Here is a 14,780-nt window from a genome sequence, read left to right as displayed (position 1 = left end):
TCTGGCTCTTTATAGAAAAGTTTTCCAATCTCTGTGGGGTATATCTAGAGTATTGAACAGCTGAAGCAGATCAATTTTTATTTCTTCCTATTATGACACATGTATATTCAGTAATAACTGTGAAATGAACTGAAAATAATGGCTAGAAAGTAAATGCAGGCAGTGAAGTCTTTGTTTTGTTTTACTTTATTTTTATATTCATGCCAGTAGAAAAATAATTAAGTAAAAAAATTTTAAAGTAAACAATGAAATAGTATATCATAACACACAAAAAAGGAAAGAGTACTACTTTACTTTTCCATTCAATTAATTTATTTTAAAGTGGGAAAATATCTACCTACAATCAATCCATCACAGCCATCAAAAAACAGCTTCACAATAATTCATAAGTGAATTTTAACAAAACTGGAATATCTCTGAAAGATATATTTTAGGCAAATAGCAAATTGTACCACTGATGCATGTTTTCTTAGTTTCACCAAACACAGAGGGTAAAAAGAAGGAGAAATTTAAATGTTAAAGAAATTACTAAAATAATCTTTAGCAAAGGAAAATATTGCACCCACAGTTTCCACTCACTGCTTTAAATTTTAAACACATGTAAAACCACCATGTGGACTCAGAATAAAAATTAAGTAACACAAATTTTGTTTCTTTGTCTTTACAATCACTGTGTGATCATTGTTTACTTCTAATCTATTATTTAAACACTGGAATACCACAGGAGCTGGAGACACACTGTGCCCAAAGCAAGACTGAATGATTTTGAACTGCTATGAATTTGTTCTTGAATGAGTGTGCTATTCTTCTAGGTAGAATACAAAGTTTTTTTAAAGTATAAGTAATAAAAATGTGTTAGTTTTAAGGTTATATATATTTTGAAACTCAAGAGTAACTTTGGCAATTATGTAGCAATTATTTAAGTTCTCTACATACTGCACCTTCTCATCACCTACACTGCTGTAGACAGCTCCTGTCTCCTATCACCCTGTCTATTCTCTGCTGAATCTTTGCAAGTGTCTGTATTTTCTTACCATTTTCCTTTTTAGCTCTTTAATATTTATTTTTCTTTACCTACAAAATGAATAAATCTGCCATAAATCCTAAATGTTCTTCCTTTTCATTCCATGTCCTTTCCTTTTCCACTTCCTTTTCAAATTTCAAACCCCAACACGTGTCATTTCATTTATTGGTCCTTTATCAACCTTCACAGGCAGAACTAGCAGCTTTCTCCTTGTTCCTCCAACACTTCCTTCATACTGCAAACATACTAGTTGTCATATTAAGACCATTCACTCTCTCTCTTTCTCTCTTTTTGCCTTCTGAGGCTAGATAATGTGCTATGAGCAAATGGTCTTCACCAGAGCCAATGCAGTGCTCAGACTATAAATAGGCACTTGGGAAAATTTCTGGAGATAAATGGAATCAGTCTGTGAAAAGATTGCAAGTTGATGTTATGGTGGCAATTATACCTCTGTAATTTGCAGTATTGAATCTTTAATTTTATAGCAATAGAAGTTGCTACATATTTGAAAAGATAATGTACCTCTTGAATTCTGTTTGAAGAATAAGAAACAGCACAAACCCCAAAAAACAAAAGAAATTTCTTAGCTTCTTATTCTAATTCAGTACTCCCAAATTTTCTTTTTTTACCAGCTGAGAAACTTGTGTTAAAACTTTTGCCATGGGCTTCCCTGGTGGCGCAGTGGTTGAGAGTCCACCTGCCGATGCAGGGGACACGGGTTCGTGCCCCGGTCCGGGAAGATCCCACATGTCGCGGAGCGGCTGGTCCCGTGAGCCATGGCCGCTTAGCCTGCGTGTCCGGAGCCTGTTGCTCCGCAACGGGAGGGGCCACAACAGTGAGAGGCCCGTGTACCGCAAAAAAAAAAAAAAAAGTTTTTGCCATGAACACATATTTAGTCTGTTAATTATAGGTGACAATATTAATAATAACTATTTAATTATAAGTAGTATTATTATTGAATATGTTTATTATGTATTTAGGTGGCTGCATTCATTTTTTAAATAATTTAAAATAATTTTATTCAGGTAACTTTACTGATGCCTATTTAGGAATTCCATGAACAAATGGGAAGAAAGTAATTACTTGGCTACAAGAAATTATGTATCATTAAAATAGTACAGACTTATTATGTATTAGGAACATGGAATAAAATGATGCTTATTATGGAAAAAATAAAGGAAAAATACCATTTCCTTATTGTTTTAGAAGCTTATAATTTACTTGATTTTTTTTTTTCTGGAATTCATTTTGTCAAATTCTCTGTTCTTATCTCCTTTGTTATCCCTTATTTTCCTTGGAGAATAAGGTGAGATATTTTCTTTTAGATGGTAAAGATGAAAAGAGATAAGAATACTCTGTTACCATTGGTATCCCAGCCCTGGTCTAATTGTGAAAACTAATTTATAATAATGTCTTACCATTTGGCCTAAAATATATTTTTTTTCTTTCTGAAATATATATCTATCTAAATCTAGAGAATGTAGAAACAAACAAAAACATCTGTCTTTGGATTATGCTAGAATATTAGGGAACTATGTCACTTTAATGCTCAAAACAATCCATTTCCTTGAATTGTACTTTGGTGTTTTTCCATAGCCTGTACTGAGGGAAATGTGATTTCATGTTTTCACTTTAAGGTAGAAGATTCAGCAGGTAGAAAGTTGGTAAGGTCATAGTTGAACTCAACAACATCATTAATCAACAGGACATAATTGACATCTATAGACTACTTCAACAACAGCACAATACACATTCTTTTCAAGTTCACATAGAGCATGCAGGAAGATATATTGTATTTTTGGACATAAGACACATCTCAACAAACTAAAAAAATAGAAACCATACAATGTCTGCTCTCAGATGTTCCCTCAGAGGGAATACTTTCTAACTCATTCTATGAGGCCAGTGTTAGCCAAATATCAAAACCAAAGATATTACGAGAAAACTAAAGACTTAGATTTCTCCTGAACATACCTGCAAAAATCCTCAAAAAAAAATTAGCAAATTGAATCCAACAATGTATAAAAAGAATTATACACCATGACCAAATGGAATTTATCCCAGGTATGCAAGGCTACTTCAACAGTCCAAAATCAATTAATGTAATACATCACATCAATAAGATAAAAAAGAAAGTCACACAGTCACATCAATAGATGCAGAAAAAGTATTGGACATAATCCAACACCGATGCATGATAAAAACTCTCACTAAACTAGGAATAAAAGGGAACTTCCTCAACTTGATAAGAAATATGTACCAAAAATGCTACAGCTAACATCGCATGTAATGGTGAGAACTTTGAAGTTTTCTCACTAAGATCAGGTGAGAACATATTTTCTTACCACTTCTTTTCAACGTTGTGCTTGAAATTCTAGCTAATGCAGTAGGAAACAAGAAAAGGAAATAAAAGGTATACACATTGGAAAGAAAGAAATAAAACTGTCTTTGTTTGAAGATGACAAGATCATCTATGTAGAAAATCCAGAAGAATTGATCAAAAACTCCTGGAACTAACAAGCAATTACAGCCAGGTTGTACGATACAAGGTTAACAAGCAAAAGTCAATTGTTTTTCTATATACCAGTAATGAACAAGTGGAATTTGAAATTAAGAACACAATACCGGGCTTCCCTGGTGGCGCAGTGGTTGAGAGTCTGCCTGCCGATGCAGGGGACGCGGGTTCGTGCCCCGGGCCGGGAGGATCCCCCATGCCGCGGAGCAGCTGGGCTCATGAGCCAGGGCCGCTGAACCTGCGCGCCCGAAGCCTGTGCTCCGCAACAGGAGAGGTCACGGCAGTGAGAGGCCCGCGTACCGCAAAAAAAAAAAAAAAAAGAGGAAAAAAACCCCCCACAATACCGTTTATATTGACACCCCCCAAAATGCATACTTCAGTATAAATCTTATCTGATGCTTGTTGTGTCTCTTCAAATTGTGGGTGTTTTTTGTTTGTTTTGTTTTTTATCATTTTGGTATGCCTTATAATTCTTTCTTGATGGCCTGACATGATGGGCTGGGTAAAAGGAGCTGCTGCAGACAGGCCTTTCATAATGTGGTAGTAAGATGTGGCGGGAGGGGAAACATTCTATAGTCCTATAATTAAATCTCAGTTTTTACTTAAGCCTAAACCTCTGGACTGTGAACATAACAAATGTTTTCAAATTTTTTTCCCCTTCCTCCGTAGGTGGGATAGGATGGCTAGAATAGTCCGGAGTTGGGTATTTCCTTTCCCCAGCTCAGTTAGCCTATTGGGTTAGGCTTTGGTTAACTAGTTTCCCCTGAGAGCAGTCCTTGTTAAGAACAGCTGTGCTCTGGCGTTTTTCAAAATGGTTCCTTTCCCCTCCACTACTGAAAGCCTGAGGGAATTTTTCTCTGACATTTACTGTGGAGTCAGTTGAAGCTGTAAGAGGTGAATCTCACAATATTATAGGGGTTCCCCCTGTTAATTGGGTATCCCAGAGTTTTTAATCTCAGAGGTACCTACGCTGAATCTCCAGCAATTACAGTTCGGGTTTTCCTAACCCGGCATGGGTTCCCGTGGTGGTTTCCTCTCAGGTAAGTCATGATTTTCCGTATTTGTCTGTCTGCCCGTCTCACCAATCTTGGGGGCAGCAGTTTGCCCTGTGTTCAAACCTTTCTAGTGGACCCAGCCCTTTCTAGTTGTTGATTTTTCAGTTTGTTCAGCTTTTTACTTGTTAGGAGAGAGTGGCAGCTTTCAGGTTCCTTACATGTAGAAACAAAAAATGGAAGTTTAATTTCTTCTTGAGATCTTAATATGTATAACTTAGGAAAAGGGAATTTGGCTACAGTGTATGTTAGTTATAACAGCCATTAAGTAATAATGACAGCAGCCATTATTTAGTGAGCACTATTTTAAGCCAGGCACTGTGGCAAGTGCTTTCCCTGGGGTTTCCTATTAATAGAAATAGTGATACACCAGCTCTGAAAGTTCTCTTGTTTGAGGTTAAAGTGAACAAACTTACTTTTAATACAGTTTTGCAGTATTGTAATAAGAAATCATAAAATCAAATTTTAATTTCATTAATAAGGGAGCAACCGTCTTGTAGAGAGAGTTACACATAGTTTTTCTGAAAGTGTCAAACTTGTTCCAAGTCATTTCATTTAAAGTAGATTGTTCAACATTAAAACCTTGGTAACTAGCTCATGGCAATGCATTTATCATACTATGTTCTTATTAAAAATATTTGCCTAGCAAGATTAACGTGTCACTTAGACGATAAATCAGAATCAATCTTTGCCCTCAAACCTAATACACCTCTCCGTAAAGTAGAATGTAACTGGAAAATACTTACCACTATGGAAAAAACAAACAAATAAACAACAAAAACAAATATCTCCTAGAACACTTGCTTCTGACCACGTTTTGTTAAATGCTGCTTAACAATCTTTGCAAATATTATAAGCTTTGATAATATACCATGGTGATTTCCTAATGAAAGTGATTTTTTTTCAGTGTCAAACTGCAAATCATATATTTAACTCAGATCACATGCATTCTGTTGATAAAAATATCTGTGTTCATAAAAGTTAGCAATCTTGGGGGAAGAGAATTCATAGAACTATTTCTATACTTGCTTTCTTTATGCATTAATATTTACATACATTATGGAGCTTACATAAATGATCCCAATAATTTGCAGTAATATAAAAAGCTCAATATACTTCATTGGGTAATATATGCCTGTGGAAATAATTTTCTGAGGCCTAAAATGATATAGTTCATTGGTGTCCAAAAGCAAATGTTTCTTTGTCTTTTACTCCTTTCATATAAATAAAATATGTTTAATATAAAAATAATCAACACTTAAATGTAACAGTGTTTTAAATCTATAAACTTTTATCTTGTTCTGTGCCATGTTATTGTCCCTAATCACCACCCATCCAACATTAATCAAAAGTACTGCTCAAAACATGTTGGAAGAAAAAAAGATGGAAAATATGAAGATAATAGACAAAAATAGCTAATAACTCCCTCCCTCCCCCCGCCCAAAAAGCCAGCAGTGACCAAAATAAATAAGAATGTTGTGACTTATCTTCTTTTCAATTATTCTTAATAAAACAAACAACTGGCTACTTTATGTGCTTTGCAGATGGTTCAGTAGTGGCTCACATACAGAGCAGATGTATATCACTAGGACACAGGTCTATACACTGATTCTTATTTGCCTGCAGTCCTCAAGTATTTAAGGAAATAAGTATCTTAGAATTAAACTTTTACATGCACACAGAGATACACGCTAGTTTTCATTATCCCGTATTTCAACATTGCCAGATATTTTGCTAAAACAATTAGAAAGAACACTGTTGAAATAAGTAGAGATTTAAAAAAAACACTTCTACAGAGTGTCCACCTGCACAAACATATGCATTTTTTAATATTTTTGTCCATCTCTGTGCATGTTGTAATTTTCTACATCTAAAATCTCTTCACATTGGAATTTTCAAAACATGCAAACCACCTCTTTGTGCCTGGAAGCTTGATGCTGATCTTCTAGCTTCATGTCTTTTTCATTCCTCACCCCAATCACAATCAAATTCTTCATTCAGTTCCGTGATTGGCTTGAGAACAATTTGGATTGAAATCAGACGAGCAACACAGATGGTATCTAATGTTGCATCTCAGTTTTTGGCTTGACTGTGTAAGCTGCTTACTTAGTGGTAGAGGAGAAGGGGAAAACTGCTGACAAATGACACTATTAGGACCATCACAACCAAGCTAGACTGGCACCAGTAGAGTACTCAACAATCTGTTTTACATCTCTGTGTTTCTAAGTCCATATTATTAAACAAAGGTGTCCTTTTTACACGTAACATAACACCTGGGACAGGAGCCACTTTTTACTCTTGAGACGGCTTACTAAGCAGAATGACTTTTAAGGATATTTATATCGAAAGAGAGGCTGCCTTCAAAATATGGAGATTAACTATGTTGTAGTAATTATTAACTTCTATTAAATCTCATTTTCTCATTTAAATCTATAATATACATTTATTTGACATATTTTGAAGGCAAAAACATTGTTATATTTAATTGTAGACTCATGCAAGCTAAGGGTGGACATAGAATATCAATAGTTGACTATTGATTTTTAATAGTTATGCATTATGATTCACCATGGATATCATTTTGAGAAAATGACAGGCATTTCAAAAGGGTATTTCTTTCAAATAAATTATAAGTAGAGTATCTCTTTTCTGATTATGAGATTAATTATATGTAATGCAGAATAGTTTTTTTTAAATCAAAAGTACAAAAAAGAAAATACAAGTCAAACATATTTCAGTCACACAAAGATGAGTGTTAATTTACTGATACAGTTCCTTTTGTTTTCTTTGCCTGTTTCTTAATATGTATGACATATAATGACACTGTTTAGGAATATTATCTCTATTTTTATTTGTAAGATAAGTTGGAAGGTGAGAGAAATTAGTTGTGAAAATGTAGCAATTTATACATAATATAATAATGGTTGCAACCAGAGTTATGAGAGTCTGAAAATAAATGACTAAATGACTAAAAAGTCAACACTTGTGTTTATCATTTACTAAGAAATTTTTCATATTCATCTCATCTGATTTTGATAGGAACTCTCTGACATACGCATCAAATTTTTCACTTTTAATTTGAGAAACCTCTTTTCTGAAAAGATAAATTATTCAAGTTGATGTAGCCCATAAATAATGAAGTCAGAACATGATGTTGGCTTTTCCAAATCCAAATACTATGTGCTTTCTCTACACCTTTGTGTAAAAGAATTGAGTAAACTATGTGAATTTTGAAAAATATATCAGCAAAATGAGCTAACTGGTTAAATGCTTTAGGGAGTCCATTAAAGAAAACAATTAAATGTCTCTAATTTTGTGTCTGGAAATTGTACCGTTGGTTGGAATGACTGAAGATAATGAGCTTCTTTCAGTTTTGTAGGTACAATCCAGATTTGATTTGATTCCACTGAAGTGATTCTACTAATTTTCCTGAAGCTAGGTTATTATAATGGCTTGTAATATTTTTCTGTCTTAGCCAATGAACAATCAGCATGAGTTGCTTTAATGAGCCATTTTTCAAAATGAAAATGATGAAGACTCAAATTGATCAGTTTGCCACAAAAAATTTAGTCTGCTTAAGTGCTGAATTTAAATGTCTTCTATTGGATATTGGAAATTATATAAAAACTTGATAATACCTGATGCCTCTGTTTCAATATATCTTGAAGCTAAAGTTTGATTTTTCCCTCCTAATTAACATTTTAATATTATTTTAAAGAAATATTTCAAAGCAAGTTTTCAGTGGCATATGAAATAAAACTTCATTCTCACACAGAAGCTAATATTGTCTGGAATATCTGTCCCTTTTAATAGTTTTTCCATTTACTTATTTCATTGATACTATTTTCATATAATTACAAAGTGAATAATGGGAACAATTATTTGTATAATAGATAAGATTCCCTTTTGTATGAACAATGTATACATTTTATTTTAAAATATGTATTTAGAAAATAGAATTAGAGAATTATATTTTATAAGTGGTAGTTATCAAAATTAAAATATCTTTATAAATTTATTCTCAAAGGTTTTATTTTCATGAAGCTAAAGGAAGGAATAAGACATTTTTAAATTAAAAATAATTAAGAGAAATTCCCAGCAAGGGATTCTGTGGATACTGACATACATAAGATGTTCAACATCATACTCATCAAGTACAGGTTTCCCCTGCTTTCCAAAAGTAGGGCATTCCTGTGAAAACTTATATAAGCCAAAATAGTGTAAAACAAAGAAACAATAACTTTTATTATAAAAGTGAAAATCCTCTTGGATTTCTTGCAGTTAGCGAAAACAGGTACTAATGTAGATCTTTTGTGAAAAGCATAGTGGTTATGTAAAGTGAACCTTCAAAAAGTGGAGGATACCTGTACTAGCAAATTAAAACATCAAAGAGATATGACTGCACGCTTATTAGAATGGCTAAAATTGACATCACCAGATGTTGGTGATGTGGGGCAATAGAAATTTTCATTCATTTCTGGTGGTAATGCAAAATGGTACAGCCACTTTGGAAGACTGCCAGTTTCTACAAAACTAAGTATGCTCTTACCATAAGAACCAAAAATTGTGCTCCTTGGTATTTACAAAAAGGAACCGAACACTTATGTCCACACAAAAACCTGCACATGAATGTTTACAGTATGTTTACTTATAATTGTCAAAACTTGACAGCAATTAGGATGTCCTTTAATAGGTGAGTGGATACATAAACTGAGGTACATCCATACAATGGAATATTATTTAGTGATAAAAATAAATAAGCTATGAAGCTACAAAAAGACATGGAAGAACTTTAAATGCTAAGTGAAAGAAGCCAGTCTGAAAAGGCTACATACTATATGTTTCCAGCTGTATGATATTCTGGGAAAGGCAAAAGTATGGAGACAGTTTAAAGATCAGTGGTTGATAGGAACACAGTGGAAGGGATAGAGGGATGAATAGGTGGAGCATGGGGGTTTTGGGGGCACTGAAACTACTCTATATGATACTATAATTGTGTATACATATCATTACACATTTATCAAAACCCATAGAATGTACAACACCAAGAGTGAACCCTAATATAGACTATGGACTTTAATTAATAATAACTGGTTTATCAATTGTAACAAATGTCTAACTAATGCAAGATGTTGCTAATAATATGGGGAAATGTGTGTGGGGTTGGTGGTAGGAGGATATATGGAAATTTTGTGTGATTTCTGCTTAATTTTTCTGTAAACCTAAGACTGTTCTAAAATAAATTCTATAAGAAAAATTAGGGGAAACATCATTTTAGGTTAGAGATAGATTATAAATTCAGTGATCTAGACATATTGTAAAGTTTTTCTTGATATTCCACATCATGTTTCAACAACCTTTGATTGCCCCTGTTTTTCTATTTTTTAAATTGAAATATAGTTGATTTACAATATTTCAGGTATACAGCAAAGTGATTCAGTTGGACTTTTTTTTTTTTTTTTTTAAGATACGCGGGCCTCTCACTGTTGTGGCCTCTCCTGTTGCAGAGCACAGGCTCCGGTCGCGATCTTCCCGGACCGGGGCATGAACCTGTGTCGCCTGCATGGGCAGGCGGACTCTCAACCACTGCACCACCAGGGAAGCCCCAGTTGGACTTTCAACCTACACAATTGTAAGCTAACAAATTTGTTTTGTTTTATGTTACTAAGTTTAAATATATACATTTATGTATTCTTTTTTAGATTATTTTCCATTATAGGTTACTATAAGATATTGAATACAGTTCCCTGGGCTATACAGTAGGTCCTTGTAGTTTATCTATTTTATATATAGTAGTGTGTATCTGTTAATCCCAATTCCTAATTTATCCCTCCCCCATCCCTTCCCTTTTGGTAACCATAAATTTGTTTTCTATGTCGTGAGTCTATTTCTGTTTTATAAATAAGTTCATTTGTATCTTTTTCCTTAGATTCCACATATAAATGATATTATATGATATTTGTCTTTCTCTGTCTGACTTCACTTAGTATGATAATCTCTAGGTCCATCTATGTTGCTGCAAATGTCATTATTTCATTCTTTTTAATGGCTGAGTAATATTCCATTATTTTATATATATATATATACACATACATACATACACATACTACTTCTTCTTTATCCATTCATCTATCAACAGGCATTTTGTTTGCTTCCATGCCTTTGGCTGTTGTAAACAGTGCTGCAGTGAACATTGGGGTGCATCTTTTTGAATTAGAGTTTTTGTCTTTTCCAGATATATGCCCAGGAATGGGATTGATGGATCATGTGGTAACTTTACTTTTAGTTTTTAAGGAACCTCCATATTGTTCTCCATAGTGGCTGCACCAATTAACATTCTCACCAACAGTGTAGGAGGGTTCCCTTTTCTCCACACCCTCTCCAGCAGTTATTATTTGTAGACTTTTTGGTGATAGCCATTCTGACAAGCGGAAGATGATACCTCACTGAAGTTTTGATTTGCATTTCTCTAGTAATTAGTGATGTTGAATATCTTTTCATGTGACTGTTGGGCATCTCTATATCTTCTTTGTAAAAATGTCTATTTGGGTTTTCTACCCATTTTTTTTTTCTGCTGTTTGTTTTTCTGTTATTGATCTGTTAGGAACTATTTCTATATTTTAGAAATTAAATCCTTGTCAGCCGCATCATTTGCAAATATGTTCTCTTATTCTGTATGTTGTCTTTTCATTTTGTTTATGGTTTCCTTTGCTGTGCAAAGATTTTAAGTGTAATTAGGTCCCATTGGGTTTTTTTTTTTTCCTTTTGGCTTTACAGTGCGGCATGTGGGATCTCAGTTCCCCATCCAGGGATTGAACCTGTGCCCCCTGCAGTGGAAGCGTGGCGTCCTAACACTGGACCTCCAGGGAAGTCCCCCCATTGGTTTATTTTCACTTTTGTTTACATTACTCTAGGAGGCTGATCCAAAAGGATATTGCTGTGATTTATGTCAAAGAGTGTGCTGCCTATGTTTTCCTCCAGGAGTTATATAGTATCTGGTGTTACATTTACCTCTTTAATCCATTTTGAATTTATTATTGTATATGGTGTGATAAAATTTCTAATTTTATTCTTTAACATGTATCTGTCCAGTTTTCCAAGCACCATTTATTGAAGAGACTGTCTTTTCTCCACTGTACAGTCTTGCCTCCCTTGTTATAGATTAATGTGCATGGGTTCACTTCTGGGCTTTCTACCCTGTTCCATTGATCTATGTGTCTGTTTTTGTGCCAGTACTATGCTGTTTTGATTACTGTAGCTTTGTAGTATAGTCTGAAGTCAGGGAGCCTGATTCCTCCAGCTCTATTCTTCTTTCTCAAGATAGTTTTGGCTATTCAGGGTCTTTTGTGTTTCCATACAAATTAAAAAAATTTTTGTTCTAGTTCTGTGGAAAATGCCATTGATAATTTTATAGGGATTGCATTGACTTTGTAGATCTCCTTGGGTAGTATGGTCATTTTAACAATATTGATTTTTCCAATTCAAGAATATGGTATATCTTTTCATCTGTTTGTTTCGTCTTCAATTTCTTTTATAAACATCTTACAGTTTCCAGAGTACAGGTCTTTTGCCCCCTTAGGTAGGTTTATTCCTAAGTATTTTGTTCAGTTTCATGTGATGGTAAATGGGATTGTTTCCTTAATTTCTCTTTCTGATATTTCATTGTTAGTGTATAGAAATGCAACAGATTTCTGTATATTCATTTTGTATCCTGCACCTTTACCAAATTAATTATGAGTTCTAGTAGTTTTCTGGTGGCATCATTAGGATTTTCTATGTGTAGTATCATGTCATCTACAAACAGTGACAGTTTTATTTCTGCCTCTCCAATTTTTATTCCTTTTATTTATTTTTCTCCTCTGATTGCTGTGGCTAGGACTTCCAAAATTATATTTAATAGAAGTGGTGAGAGTGGGCATCCTTGTCTTGTTCCTGATCTTAGTGGGAATGATTTTAGCCTTTCACTATTAGCTGTGCGTTTGTCATATACAGCCTTTATTATGTTGAGATTTGTTCCCTTCATGCCCACTTTCTGGAGAGTTTTTTTTAATCATAAATGGATGTTGAATTTTATTGAAAGTTCTTCTGCATCAATTGAGATGATCATATGTTTCTCATTCTTCAATTTGTTGATGTGGTGTATCACACTGATTGATTTGCCAATACTGAATAATCCTTACAGCCCTGGGATAAATCTCATTTGATCATGGTATATGATTCTTTTAATATATTTTGGATTTGGTTTGCTAGTATTTTGTTGAGGATTTTTGCATCTATGTTGATCATATTACATATTACAGGTATTGACCTGTAATTTTCTTTTTTTGTAATATCTTTGCCTAGTTTTGGTATCTAGTTGATGGCAGCTGCATAGAAGGAGTTCAGAAGTGTTCCTTTCCCTGAAATTTTTTGGAATAGTTTCAGAAGGATAGCTGTTATCTCTTCATTAAATGTTTGGTAGAATTCACCTGTGAAGTCTTCTGGTCCTGGACTTTTGTTTTTTGGGAGTTTTTAAATTACTGATTCAATTTCAGTATTGGTAATTCATCTTTTCATATTTTCTATTTCTTCCTGATTCAGTCTTGTGAGATTGTACCTTTCAAGAATTTGTCAGTTTCTTCTAGGTTGTTCATTTTATTGGCATATAGTTGCTCATAATGGTCACTTATGATTCTTTGTATTTCTGTGCAGTCAGTTGTAACTTTTTTCATTTCTGATTTTATTGATTTGGGCCATCTCCCTTTTTTTTCTTGATGAATCTGGCTAAAGGTTTATCAATTTTCTTTATCTCAAAAAAACAGCTTTTGGTTTCATCCATCTTTTCTACTGTTTTTTTTTTTTTTTAGTCTCTAATTCATTTATTTCTATTCTGAGCTTTATGATTTTTTCTTCTACTAACTTCGGGTTTTGTTTGTTCTTCTTTCTCTAGTTGCTTTAGATATAAGGTTAGGCTGGTTTTTTGAGAGTTTTCTTGTTTCCTGAGGTAAACTTGTATTGCTATAAACTTCCCTCTTATAATTGATTTTGCTGCATCCCATAGGTTTTGGAGTGTCGTGGTTTTGTTTTCATTTGTCTCTAGGTATTTTTTGATTTCCTCTTTGATTTCTTCAGTGATACATTGGTTGTTTAGTAGCATATTGTTTAGTGTCCACATGTTCGTGTTTTTTGCAGGGTTTTTTTGTTGTTGGTTTCAATACTTATGGCATTGCAGTCAGAAAAGATGATTGATATGATTTCAATTTTTTAAATTTACCGAGGCTTGTTTTGTGGACTAGCATGTGACCTATCCTGGAGAATGTTCCATGTACACTTAAAAGAATGTGTATCTGCTGCTTTCATATGGAACACTCTATATAAATCAATTAAGTGCATCTGGTCTAATGTGTTATTAAAGGCTTGTGTTTCCTAGTTGATTTTCTGTCATGGTGATATGTCCATTGATGTACTTATGGTGTTAAAGTTCCCCACTATTATTTGTGTTATTGTCAGTTTCTCTTTTTATGTCTGTTAATATTTGCCTTATATATTGTTGCACCCCTATGTTGGGTGCATATATATTTACAATCATTATATCTTCTTCTTGGATTGATCCTTGATCATTATGTAGTGTCCTTCTTTGTCTCTTGTAACAGTCTTTATTTTAAAGTCTATTTTGTCCAAAGAAATATTGCTACTCTGGCTTTCTTTTGATTTCCATTTGCATGGAATATCTTTTTCCATCCCCTCACTTTCAGTTTGTATGTGTCTCTAGAACTGAAGTGAATCTCTTGTAGGCAGCATATAAAAGGTCTTGTTTTTGTATCCATTCAGCCAGTATATGTCTTTTGGGTGGAGCATTTAGTCCATTTACATTTAAGGTAATTGTCGACATGTATGTTCTTATTACCATTTTGTTAATTGTTTTGGATTTGTCTTTTTAGGCCTTTTTTTCCCTTTGTTTCTTTTGTTCTCTTGTGATTTGATTACTATTTTTCGTAATGTTTGTATTCCTTTTTCTTTTTTGTGTGTATATCTATTATAGATTTTTGTTTTGCAGTTACCATGAGATTTTTGTATAGCAATCTTAATATATATGATTAAGTTGCTGATCTCTTAATTTCAAATGTGTCTTAATACCATACATTTATATTCCCCTCCCCTCATAATTACTATTTTTTGTATCATATTTTACATCTAATTGTTTTGTGTA

Source organism: Pseudorca crassidens, chromosome 11 (assembly GCF_039906515.1).
Source record: "Pseudorca crassidens isolate mPseCra1 chromosome 11, mPseCra1.hap1, whole genome shotgun sequence".
Classification (NCBI taxonomy): domain Eukaryota; kingdom Metazoa; phylum Chordata; class Mammalia; order Artiodactyla; family Delphinidae; genus Pseudorca; species Pseudorca crassidens.
The sequence above is the reverse complement of the archived record's forward strand: the minus strand, read 5'-3'. Positions refer to the sequence as shown.